This window comes from Haliotis cracherodii, unplaced genomic scaffold (assembly GCF_022045235.1).
Source record: "Haliotis cracherodii isolate W230 unplaced genomic scaffold, xgHalCrac1.p SCAF_1, whole genome shotgun sequence".
NCBI classification, from domain to species: domain Eukaryota; kingdom Metazoa; phylum Mollusca; class Gastropoda; order Lepetellida; family Haliotidae; genus Haliotis; species Haliotis cracherodii.
Window position 1 is genome coordinate 43,054,704 of NW_027266264.1, and position 13,774 is coordinate 43,068,477.

Here is a 13,774-nt window from a genome sequence, read left to right on the forward strand (position 1 = left end):
TATAAAAAGTATCGCAGAGCCGTGAATGCTCTCGACGGAGTTGACACCGCGCTTGTAACAACTAGCATGGAACTCGGTGTAGCCGGTGTTGGTTTATTATCAACTATAATCGCCGCGCCTCTCATACTTGGTATGGAAATAGCCGCCGGAGTCTCAGGACTGGCAGGAATAGCGATAAAATTCATTTCTCGTAAGTTGCAAACGAAAGCATTAAAACACGATAATATTCGGATACTCGCCGAAGCAAAGTTGAACAGCATTGAGGATCATATTTCAACAGCAATGGCTGATTGTAAGATATCCGAAGAGGAGTTTCGTTTAGTGTTGTCAGAACTCACCAAATAAAACACAATGAAGCAGGAGATTCTATCGAAGACCAGTGGTATAAGTAGCGAAGACGAGGAAAAAAAGTTCATAGAACAGGGGAGACAATTATTCCGTGCCAAAACCAACATTTAGAAGAATGCTTACATAAATATATAATAATGGAATTTATGCTCAGGGACAAAATTATCAAATGGAGAGAATTACCACAACGTATATATTATATCAGCGATATCAAACCAACCACATACGGTCATCAATTGTTTCTTTCCAATTACCAAGAAGAGTAAAATTCCATCTGTAGCAGCAGTATAGGTATATAAATCTGACTCCAGTTGAAGTGAGCTAGAACCCCCATTACCTATAAAAATGTATATCATAGAAGCATTGATAGGTTTGAAAATGGCTCGAAGTGGTGGTGAGCTAGAGCCATTTTCATTACAATTTAGTTTGATCTCATGACGATCGTTGAATCGCATCAGCGTTTACACATAAAAAATTCCATCTGTACTAGCAGTCTAGGTATATAAATCTGGCTCCAGTTGAAGTGAGCCAGAACCCCCATTAGCTATACTACTCAAGGGAAATAATAGGCGTCCCTGGCGCACACCAAACTGGCAGTCAAAGAAAGGAATATTGCCACCTTCCTCAGACAAACAAGACATTCTCATATATTGCCTTAAGAATCCTAAAGGTCAATCGTTGTACAGCGGCAATTGTTCCATAGTGTATTGCTGATGTCCTTGCCGCAAATTATTCTTGGCAATAAACTCTGGTAGTGATCCCAGAGTTCTACTCCAATCCAGTGTGTGAGTGAAGAAGTCAATGACATACAGCTCTGACACTCAACCTGTGGTTGCAATGGCAAAGCAGAAAGGCAGCCTTCTTCGATGCATGTAGTAGAGTCGCCTATGTACAAGCTCCTACGATGTGGCCATTAATGCTGAGAATAAGATTGACAAATTCCACTTCGGGAATGTATGTGGCGTTTTAGCGATTGTATAGGTCCCAGACAATAGATCCCTTGCAAATCAGGTTGTTCATCACACAAGTAAAAGCTAGTGAACGTGAGGTGAGACCCAACCAGCAGCTAGAGGTTCTACTACACCAAATCAGAACCAGTTGGGACAGTGTATTTTTTGTAGGGAGCCTTCAGTGCAGATCGAGTGATATCTACAGGCTGTGATTGGAGAAAATTGTGTGAGATTTTTATGTCTTTTAAATGTACATCTATCCAGTTATTTAAACTCACCATGTTTTTCTATATTTAGTTCTGTCTTTTTCAATATGATAACTTATGCTGAATGTGACCACAGATATTTTCAAGTAGGTGACATTTTGTGCGAAACTGGGGGTGGTGTGTTTCGCTTCCTGTACTCGGAAAAGGAGCTGGCTAAGCTTGTCATTTTTATTTCTTTTTATTGCTGCTCTAAGGCCAAACTGTGCACACACTTACAGGTAATAGCTGTTGAATGCTTAGTTAATTTAAAAAAACCTATAACGTTACTATAGAAGTCTATGGGAAAACATTTGGTTGTGGGTAACCTGTACACTACATGATCCACACAGAGGTCAATCGGGCAAGGCTTATAGCTAATGCTCTAATTCCATGAGCTTAAACCTGATGATCACTAATGGCAATGGGTGGATTTAAGCTAACCTAAAACCACAGTTTGGTGATATCCTTGTCAGAATGAGTGTTTTCCTGTGTCTCCTGTGCAGGTCTGTAGCTGCTAGGTAACATTTGAGAACCTGAATTGGACAGAGGAGGTGATCCAGATGATCTACACTTGGAGCTAAAGCAGGAATGGTATAATGTCTATAGAATAATAGAATGATTCCCAATAGAAAGTCCATATGTTGTACAATTGAGTGTAAGGCCAATCTACAGCCCATGGTGCCAAGATGAAACGTGTTGTCTTGATGGAGATGTATGAGGAACTCCGGCACCATAGGGATCATTACGACATCATGAATCAAACCTCATCGTCATCTCAAACTGGTTGAACTTGTCACATTACAGAGAGGAGGGAGGATGATGGACGCCAAGATCATGCCTCAGCTGCTGAGGCAGACTCAGAAAAAATGGAAGCACGAATCTTGTTCGTGATACCTTCCAGGTGATTAGAAATAGATCAGGAAGATTGTTGAATATGGATTGACGATGAAGATCCATTGACAATGCATCTATTCAGAGACACAGAAAATCCGTCACTGGGCTGACAGAGCAGGATGCTAGTTGTTCAAATGTGCAAAAGGATCCAGATGTGGGGTCATCCATAATGATGTTATTAAGGCAAGCACCTCCTGGTGAAGTGACAAGCTGCGGTCAATACCGTATTTGACCCAATAAGCGCCCAGGGCGCTTAAAATAAAGACATGAGGGGTGGGCGCTTAATGTGACCAATTCAGAGTCAAACTGGCGTACATTCATCAGTAAGCCTTAAGTCACAAATATCTACAAAAAACAGAATACAGTCATGCCCCGGAACCGGAGGGGGGGGTGGGGGGGGTTGTTATTGGGAATTGGGACAAAAAGGCTGTCAACGAGGTTATGGTTTCCTGGGAATATACTACCACCCAACAGTTGATTGATTCTGAAAAAGCAAACAATAGTGTAGTGTCAATCATCATGCAACTTGTTTCTCTCTGTATTTGAATGTATGCTACTACCAATGCATTGTCTTTGGCAATAATAACTGAGCAGCAGAACAGCAGAGATTACCTCATGTTGGTACCAGTTTTGGATGATAGATAAGAATCTCACCCTCATGTCTTTGGATATAAAATATAGAGGATTATGTACATTTACATTATAGAATCATGTGTTGCATTAAGTTATGTTTCCTGTTCTGTGTTCCAGATCTCCATCATTTGTGATGTCGAATAAAGATATCTCAAAACAGTATAACACCTACTCATTTATGATGGAGATCAATTAACTCAACAAGATGCCAACAGTACAGTGTCCGGTCCCATCATGTGACTGATTGCCGCACTCCTGAATGCACATGCAACGGTCCACATTATGACCACACATGCTAGTAGCTCAGCCAAAGTCGAGAAAGTAAAGTGACCAACTATATCCTCGAGGACTGGTCATACTTCATCTCTAGGTGGAAAGACTATGTGAAGGCTACCAAGGTCACAGGGAAGGATCTCGTTGTGCAGCTACTGGAATGCTGTGATGAGACATTACGCAGAGATCTAACACGTTCTGCAGGTGGGTCCCTGACAGACAAACCTGAAGCAGCAGTATTGGAAGCCATTCGAGTCCTTGCGTTAAGAGAGGAGAACACCATGGTGGCGCGTGTTACTCTTCACAGTATGACCCAGGACCGTGATGAGACTGTTCGTTCCTTTGGTGCTAGGCTTCGGGGTCAAGCTGGAGTGTGCAAGTTTGTCATTCCATGCCCAGGCTGTCACGATGAGGTAAACTACACTGAGGCTATTTTGCAGGATGTGCTTACACGTGGCCTGAATGACCCAGAAATCCAGTTAGACCTCCTTGGTGACAAAAACCAAGACATGACTCGATATATCAACACAAGTTAATAAAAGTGGAAAAACTCTGAGTGTTGATATATTTGATATCAAAAGACACGAGGGTGAGATTTTATTTATCATCCAACATCATTCTTCCAACTGTTTCAGTTTGCAGACAGTAATAAGAAGTGTCTTAAGTGTAAAAAGTACTGCTAACAGCTTCAGTATCAGAGCCATTAGTAATGTCATTTGCATTGTAATGTCATGGTAACCAATGACATCACAATGGTCTGCAAAGCATTGTGATGCAATTTCATTGCAGCGATATCTACAGTGTAGATATCGCTTGATCTCACCAAGCCATATGTCCTGTGGGAACCAGTTTTGGATGATAAATTGCCTTCATCTCTATCTCTGGTTTTGGAGTGGATGTAATCTCAATCTCGATCTCCCTCTGTACTTCATGTCCCTCCCTAGAAGACCAAGTGGGACGAACTACTACAGCATTGATCATCATCAATGTCTTGAGAAAACAGAGACATTTGATTAGTAGTAACAATCAGGTCCCAATTTAAACAATGTCCTTCACTGGTACTATCTCTGACTTGGTTGGGTGGACAAGGAAACCAAGATGAGCCATTAGCTGAATCAAAAAGAATATGTTTTGATGGATCTGAGATCTGTCTTCATATTGCAAGGAAATTGTCCAAGTAACTATCTGTAGGTGGGTGAAGCTGATGATGGGGGTGGTGATCCTGTTAAACAGCCAAGGTGCTATTGATATTTCAAACTAAAGAACCTTGTACTCATAGCTTCTCCAGTTGACTGCAAAGAGTTGATACTTTTGACAATCCTGATGATTGAGTACATGAAAATATGCATCCTGCAGGTCGAGGCTGATAAACCAATTCCCTATTCTGAATGACGAGCATAACTTCTGTACTACCTCCAACTGGAACTTAGGAGGAGAAACTAGAAACAATTTGTCAAGAACTTTGAAGTTGATTTTTTTTCTTCATAACTGAGAAAACTTGAGAGTAGAAACCATTGCTATATTGCACGTTTGTCTGGTAACATCCTTATGGCCAAGTCAGCTGCCTTTAACTTGGTCCATTCCAGACAGAATGGTAAGCCTACGGGCCAGGATATAAGGAGAGAGTGGTGTTGAAAGTGTAACTTGTACCCCTCTATAGTCTAAAATCCTGCAGTCAGATGTGATCTGCATGTCGTTTTTTTGCATACCTCAGAAATTTCTGGGTTTCAGAAGTGGGCTCTTGTTGAGCGATTTCATGTCAGAATCTGTAAATGTGTTTTGGGCGAATGTTATAGATGAACAAATGTTGCTGTTCTGGTAGAATGTGGTAATAAAGAGGCAACTGTGAATTTTGACAACACAAGTATTTAGAAGGTATATAAATAAGATAATATTAATGTTAAAAATATAATAGATGAATATCACCACTAAATCATGGTTGGTGAATGATTGAAGGAAGATTGAATGTATGATTGGTGGCTGTTTGTTGCAAATTACCATGATTACTAAACAACTTGGTCATTTTCTGTAAAAGATAGATATTACTGTTTCAAATTTGCATTTTCAATATTTGTCAAAAAAGAATTCAGACGTTTTAAATACAGACTTTAACAACTCTTTTTAATCTTATAAAGTCAAACATAAAAGTCCTACTAATTTTCAATCTCTACTACGATGATGTGTCAACAGTGTCGTAAACTTCAAATGATTTACATATCACAGACCACAGTGACTACACCATGAAATTGTTCAGATGACAATAGACAAAGCGCATTTTGACTTTCATAAAACCTTAGCCATTTTACTTCAACAGATATTTGCATTATATACTGAACTGCAAAAGAAACATCACCATGGATAGATATATGAGAAAGCTGATTTTTCCAAACACTGTAAACATACTTTGAGACATATTAAAAAGATGAAACTTGGCAAAAATGATCATCATGGTTGAAATTAAAGTGTCAAATGTTCTTAAAGTGAAACACAACACAAGTCCCTGAGAAAATAGCGTCACAAGTCAGTATCTCGTGTGTCCGCCATGTGCATTGATGACTGCCGTGCAACGTCGATACATGGAAAGGATGAAGCGGTTGATGAAGGCCAAAGGCATTTGAGCCCACACTCTGAGGAACGCCTGTCGCAGTCCAGCTGCAGTTGTTGGCCTTGGCGATGTGCCAAATGAGGTATGGTGTGTGGTCTCAAGACTTTAATGTACCGAGCTACTGTGACACCATTGCCTCTCCCTGGACCGATGTTCTGGAAGACCACAGGGCCAACCCTCTGTGCAAGACCAATTCCCCCCCACACCATGATGCTCGGACCACCCCACGAGTCTCTCTCAACAACACAAGCATCTGAATAATGTTCCCCAGACTCTCTCTCTGCCATCTGCTGTAGAGATACAGTAACAGCTCTTGTCTGAGAATAGGACTCTTCTCCACTGCTGGTGGCACTAATGCTGTAGCTGTGTTGCCCACTGAAGACGGTCCTGGAGATGACGTCGTGTCAGGATGGGTCCTGGGTGTGGCCTGTGACAGTGGAGGTCTCTGCTCATCAATTGTCGACGCATGGTGTCCTCACTAATGTCTCGCTGGTGTGTCCCCATGGTCTGTCGAGCAGTTTCCGCAGCAGTAACAAAGCAATCTTGAAGATGCTGTCGCACAATCTGACGATCCTGACGTCGGGTGGTGACCCTTAGTCTTTCACTACGTGGTCGGTCATCTGTAGTGTTGGTGGTCTGGTACCATTGCTGGAGCCTGTATATGGTTCTTGCATAGACTTGAAATGCATTGGCTACTTGCAATCGTCCAAGGGCTTGGTGTTGCTGATTTCTTGTCAATCTAGGCATGTGGTAGCAATTCAATAACGAATGATTGTTATCCGATCTGGGTGGATTTATATAGGGCAAGAAATGGGAGAACACATGTGCATTTCAATTTGCACGGAACTCACATTCATCGGGTTACCATGGCCATTGCCATGATGCATTTGGGTGATCGGTTTTATTGTCATCTGCTTTGTTTTTTTATCATCAAATTTCATTTTTCTGGACAAGGTAATGTTAAATTTTATAAACTTTGACAAAAATTACCCAGATATTTAAATGACAACTTTTCATGCAATGTTACTTGGGGTGATGTTTCTTTTGCAGTTCAGTATATTTTGCCCCATGTAAAGCATCAAGTGTCCTTATCCTTGGTGGAGCATAGGAATCTTGAACTGTCTAACTGTTTAGTTTTCGATAATCGATACAGAAGCGCAAACTCTCTTAATACATAGAGGGTGGAATACGCTTATGTCTTTCTTCTCTCATCTGTGAGTACTATTCAATGGGTGACCAAGTCAGCATATCTCATGTCCATATCAGATTTGCGAAACACAGTGTCAAACTCATTCAGTAGAGAGCACATTTGAGTTATTTCATCCAGGGAGTGATTATCACCCAGAGGGTCCGGATCAAATAACTCTTTTGGTCGTTTGGTAGGTGGACAGCCAGTGTTGCTGACATCCTCTGGGGATAAGCTGTCCAATACAAAAGCTTGCTCCAAATGATAAAGCAAAGTACTGTCTTGGCTGGAATCGTAACGTCCTTGGTGGACAGGTTAGTGACCTCTACCTTGACCCATGTTAATGAGTGGCTTGACTGAAACCCAACCACACCTGTGAAGTGAAGTGAAATTGTGTTTAACGTCGCGTCCAAGATTATTGCACTTATATAGCGACGTCAACCACACCAGTAACGAGGGTATGTGAACCAGGAAGAATGGACTGTGTGGCACAAAACTCCATACCAATCTGTGGAGCACTGGCCCTGCAAATGCCAGTAATAATCTGGTTGCAAGAAGGGGTATGATGATAGATTTAGTTGTCCGCACCTTCTCAGTTTAGTTTAGGTCATTCCAACGCCTACTGAGCCACTGAATAGCCATGGTCCAAGGAGAAGAACTCCCAGATACCCTGTCACCAGGGTTGCTTTCACAAGCTGTTCTCAGGACATTCGTCCCCTGGATAAGAGGTACCTTAGAGGGGAAGTCGGAAGTGGGAACCACAAGAATGATTGCACATATCCTCAAGCTACTTGACCCATGAAGTCAGGGGGTATATAGCAACAGTAGCCTCATTATACCCCAAATACTGTAGCATGGCTTCCCCTGCTCAATGCACCTCTAGTATCGAACCGATTAGGTGGAGTGTAAAGTGAGGGAGGTAGGCTCTGTAGAAGTTTTCAGAGATAGTGGTGACCATTGAACCAGTATTTTATCAAAAGTTCACAGGCATGCTCCTCAACATTCACAGGAGCAATGTTTGGGTACATACAGTAACCAATTATCACAGTAGAACTTACATGTGTGGGGAAACAGCTGTACATCACAGCTGTACTGTAACTTGAGATAATGTAACAAACTTTGTCAATGAAAATGTTAATTTGCAATGAAACATCACTAGTGGATACCCAAGCTTGACTAATATTCCCTGATCTAACAGTTCACCTTACACCTATCAATGTGCAGGCAGATATAGCTTTACATCCCCATCCTCAGTTTACAACGTACCTCATCAACGGATCGCAACATGGCTTTTATCCCTTTATGTCGGATATTCCACATTAAATAACAGAATGTAAGAACAATTGTAGTGCAACATTGGATCCAGTTGTAGTGACAGAGCCACTGAGGCTGAAGTCCCCAAAGGTTATGTTATAGGACCATATAAACAAGAGTCATCAGAAAGATGACATATCCCCCCGGCAGCTGTCTGTAAATTAACCACAAGTAAATGTGCAATTCTGTATGTAATGAGTCAAGAGTTGAATGTTCTTGAAGAAGCATACATTGTTTACCCACAAAAGATCCACCATGGTCGCATCCATATGAAATGGAAAGTAAAACAAGTGTGTTTCTGTGGGCTTTTTTTATGCAAACAAATGACAAATTACAAGAAACAATAACTAAACAAGCATATAGTCAACAAAGTCATCGATATCTGCCGCCCATTTTAACTCGTTATGGTCCGAAACCAAGAAACTGACCCAACATTGCTCTTAGCCCATGTCAAAATAGCTGCAATGGAAATTCGAAATATACATTTCTAAAACTCCTTAATATCAAATGGCACCAGTTCAGTATGTGCTTGATATATAGACATGCAATATTTGGCAAGGAAATATTTAACAGTTTATTTGTTACACTCCATAAGTGAACCCACCCTATATTAAAACCTAAATCCAATTTGTTGCCATGGAAGCGTAAAAAAAAAAAAAAAAAAAAAAATCCTAAATGGCAAAAGTCACCAGTTCAGTATGTGCCTGGTAGACATGCAATTTTTGTAAGAAAGTATTTAGCGTTTTTTGAGTTACGCTCTGGAAATGAACACCACACTTATAGAACCTAAATTCAACTTGTTACCATGGAAACGTAAAAAATAAAAATTTCTAAAATTCCTAAATAGCAAAAGGCACAACTTCAGTATGTGATTTGCCAAGTTTTGATCAAATACACTGAATTGTTTTCGAGTTCTGCCCCGGAAAAGGAAATGATTACGGACGGATGGATGGACGGACGGACAGACAAGACTGGCTGATCGCTATATCCCTCCCGGATTATATGCTGAGGGGATAAAAAAAGTAGATAAAAATGTATGCACATTATGGCGATGATGCAGACCCTTACATGGCAAGCAGCTGCACATAACTTTATTGTGATAGCTGAACATGTTCCAAGTGTGCAAAATAACATTGAGGATGAGTTGAAGAAATTCTGAGCCTTGGTACCATATGCTGCACTCCATCCAGCTCAGAAGTGATGTGGACCTGAACAGACATTTGGATACTCTGTGGACAGTAGCAGTCGGTCAACACACATGAACAGCCTACGCTACAGGTTTCCAGTGTTACCTAAAGTTAATCATAAAGTTCAGTTTGTTTACCACACTGGGTGCTAGCAGTGTTAGATGTCTCAGCTTACGGTACAACACCATAGATTATTCCATCAAGGCTCTCATATTCATATTTGTATTGTATGTTTCAGCTGTTAGGTCTATTATTCATGTTGTTACTTATATTCCAAACTGTACTTTGGGGGGGGGGGGGGGGGGGGGTGGGGGGGGGTGGCTCTCGGTTGATGCACAACCTCGTTTACTCCATATTCAGAGCATGGAAGGGCTTGTGGTAAAAGATCGTAACTTAAGCAAGGTAGCGTCCAGTCAGCATGAACCCAGGACCAGCATATCCCTAGGGATCGTCTGGGTCATTGGACCCCAGGACCGGGATATCCCTCTCATTTTACTTTAACACAAAAGACCCCAGGACATTCATTCTTTCTACCCGGGTCACCACAAACCCAGGGTTTCACAGTATAGACAACCGAGGCAGCTGCCATATTACGCCAAACATTGTAAATAAAAGATTGAACAATAGTTATCATTTTTAATAATTCTAAGAATACTACCTCTATTTACATCTTTGCCATAAATCCTGTATTTGGGCTTCAATCACACTAAATAAAATTTTCAGATTTTCAACAGACGTCCTCTTCACTGTCAATCACAGACAACTAGTTGTTCCCAAATAGCATCATAACCAATCAAGCTATGCCATATGCAATGGCGGGAATCTCACTCCCATATCTAACACTGGAGGTAGATGAATTGGGGAGGTGGACAGGAGTACTTCTGATGTCATAGAGGTAGTATTCTTAGAATTATTAACAATGATAACTATTGTTCGATAATTCTTACGAAACTGCCACCTCTATTACATATTTGCCAGAATATACCAGAGGAACCCGGTGGGATCTGCCTCTAGTAACTCCCTGTGTAATTGACAGTATTCCCTTCTGGAAACCATTATTCTCTGATTCTAATCCTAACCCGAGAAAATTTCCCTTCAAAATTACCCCTGAGGACTTGAAAATCAGAATGTCTCTAGAATTGGTCAAATATGTGATACTTTTACTGGAATTACCATTATATTTGCTGATCTTATTGGTAAAAATGAAGTCATATTTGTTCTATTTCTATCCAATTGGTGACACTTAATACCAGTGCTGACATCACTTCAGGCTGCGCCTTCACTTCCGGTTTGCCACTTCCTTTTATTGGATAATGACGTCTCTTATGGTCTATTTCTACCAAAAGAGGTCATTTCCTGATTAGATGGACCTTGCACTGTTATTGCTAGTGCTGACGTCACTTCCTGTTATGATATCACTTCTGGTGATGACATCACTTCCGGTCACTCAAGGAGGCACTGAAGGTGCTTCTAACCCATCCTACAACTAATACACAGGATAAACAAGAGTGTACTTACCCTCTGATGTTCCACTTGGAAAAACTATTGGTGGACAATATTTTGAGATGCCACAACGGGCCAAAGGGGATATATGCCCTGTATGTCTGGCTGTACATCACGTAAGTAAAAACTGGTGAATGTGTTCTCTGTGCGTCCCACTAACAACTAGAAACCAATTGTTCTACTCAGACTGATGTCCATGAAGCTAGACTTGTGTCTAGGGCTCTTATCTCATTAGTTGTGCAGGATCAAAGATGTGGTGTGGAATTCTGTGCTTGTGTATAACTCTCTGCAACAGAAGTTTTAAGCCAGCCCGCTATTGTAGCCTTGGTGATGTCTTTGTTGGACTGAGTCTTGCAAGATATAAAAAGTCTCCTTTGATGGCATCTATGTTGGTCAGCAGCTGAGAGATAGAACTTGAGAGCTCTGATGGGACATAAAAGTCTGTCTGGGTGATTCACTGTTGGTCCCGATGCAGGAATGGTATAATGTCTATGACCCAACAGTCCCATTGTGGTAGATTGATTCTTGGCTACGAAGTCTTTGAGTGATTGAGGTCCAATGTTGATCATGAGTGAGACTAAAATAGTCCATGGCATGGAGTTCTGAAACTCTTGCTGCTGTTACCAAGGCTAGGAGGAAGGGAGGTTTCCTGGACATTTGGAGTGAGGTGGCCTTAGCCATGGGCTTGTAAGGTTCCGTTAAAAGTGTCGATAGTACTACGGATAGATTCCACTTTGGGAAGATAAGAAGCGTGCGAACATCTTCTAGTATAAGGATCTCATTAGTCTGTTAAGAATGAGACGGTTTCCGATTGAGAGTCCTTCATGTTGTAGTACAGAGCGAAGAGCCCAAACACACATTGGAATTTATTGTCCTGACATAGATGTATTAAAAAATCCGCTACCATAAGGATGGATATAGCATTAGTTATAATCCCTTGTCGTCTTCTCCACTGGACGAACTTGTCCCATCTGTGGTCATATAAAAGGGAGGATGAAGGTCTCAATGATCTTGCCACAGCTTCAGAGGCAAGTTCAGAGTAATTGGATGTCTGCATCTTCTGCGTGATAACTTCCAGGCAGTTCGATGTACCGGTAGGCTGGACAGATTGTCATGGAAAATGTTGGGACTTGGGTTGTCGTAACTGATCTTGACAGAGAGGTAACTGGAAAGGTTCTTCCATAAGTAGTTTTAGAAGTCTGGGGAACAACACCCTGCTGGGCCAGATCAGGATTATCATGCAATCCGTCTCCTCCACCATGTGGATGACCTTGTCCAGGAGAGACCATGGTGGGAATGCGTATGCAATTAGACCCATCCAGTCCATCGATAGTGCGTTGATTTGATGAGAACTTGGGTCGGGACATAAACCGCAACTTGCAAATAGATCTAGGTGAAGTGTGTCCCATAACATGGTTATCCAAGTAAAGATCTAGGGATGTAAGGTCCATTCTGTTGCCATTATTCTCCCCTGGCGAAAAAGGCTGTCAGCAAGGATGTTCAATTTCCAATGTGTATGTCAAACCAGCAATTGATGAAGTCTGCCAAGGCAAATAATCGTCTTTTCTCCGTTATCATGGAGCTGGAGCTGGTTCCTCCTTGTTTCTGGATGTAAGCCACTACTGTAGGTCTGTGAGAGAAGTATCTTCCATGCCAGAGAGGTGCCGTTCATCACATGTTCTCTGTGGGTCCACCAATGCAGGTCTCGTACAAAGTTGGTAGGTAACTGAGTCTTGCATTCTTGGGTCTGGGATCATAGTGAATTGATCCATATCTGTAGAGGACATAGCATCAACCTTCCTCTGAAGGTCATATCCTGTAGAGACGTTAAGTTGCCCAGAAGAAACATCCAACACCTCAGTGACTTGCTGGGTTGACTTGATAGTGATTGAATCATTGTAATAGTCTTGATGAATCGATCCTCTGGTGGGCATAGATATCCCTTGTTTAGTTGGAATCTTTCTCCGATGTATATGATGTCTTGAACAAATGTGGTCTCGGACTTGGAGGGATTGACTAGGAAGCCTAGGTAGGTGGTAAGTTGGACCAAGAATATCATGTTCTGGTATAACTGAGCTTCCACTTGGTCTGCAGCCAGGAAATTGTCCAGGTATCCACTGTAATCCTGGTGAATAGCAAGGGCTTTTGATATCCCAAATGGTAAGACCTGGAACTCGTAACATCGACCATTTATCGCGAAGCGTAAATATTTCCATGACGATGGGTGAATCAGGACGTGAAGATAGGCATCTTGTAGATTGAGGCTTATAAGCCAGTTGACCGTAACTTCCGTACGGATTCCATCCGGAATTTTGGCGGAGGTACCTGGAATTTCTTGTTGAGGATCTTTAGGTCGATTATGATCCTCATGTCGGTTGTATTCTTCTTTGGGACTAGGAATACCGGAGAATAAAAGGCTTTGGTGTTGTTGGTCCCCACTTGTCTCCAAATGGCTCGCTTCTTGAGTTGCTTCCTGGCAGCCAGATCTGCTGCCGCTAGCTTAGCTCCGACTAGACGAAATCTGTGTCCGACTGTTTGAGTCTTCAAGATAGGATGTTTCTTGAAGTGCAGTTTGTATCAGTGAGCCATGACATCAAGAATCCAGCAGTCGGGCATAACTTTTCAGCTTATAACAC

At 41.7% G+C, this 13,774-nt stretch overlaps 1 protein-coding gene across 1 annotated transcript in view; it reads right to left on the reverse strand.

Moving 5' to 3' along the window:
- The window catches only part of LOC139478127 (ras-specific guanine nucleotide-releasing factor 2-like), a 969,963-nt gene that overhangs the window by 601,680 nt on the left and 354,509 nt on the right, over positions 1 to 13,774 (reverse strand). The gene's annotated exons all lie outside the window — the stretch shown is intronic.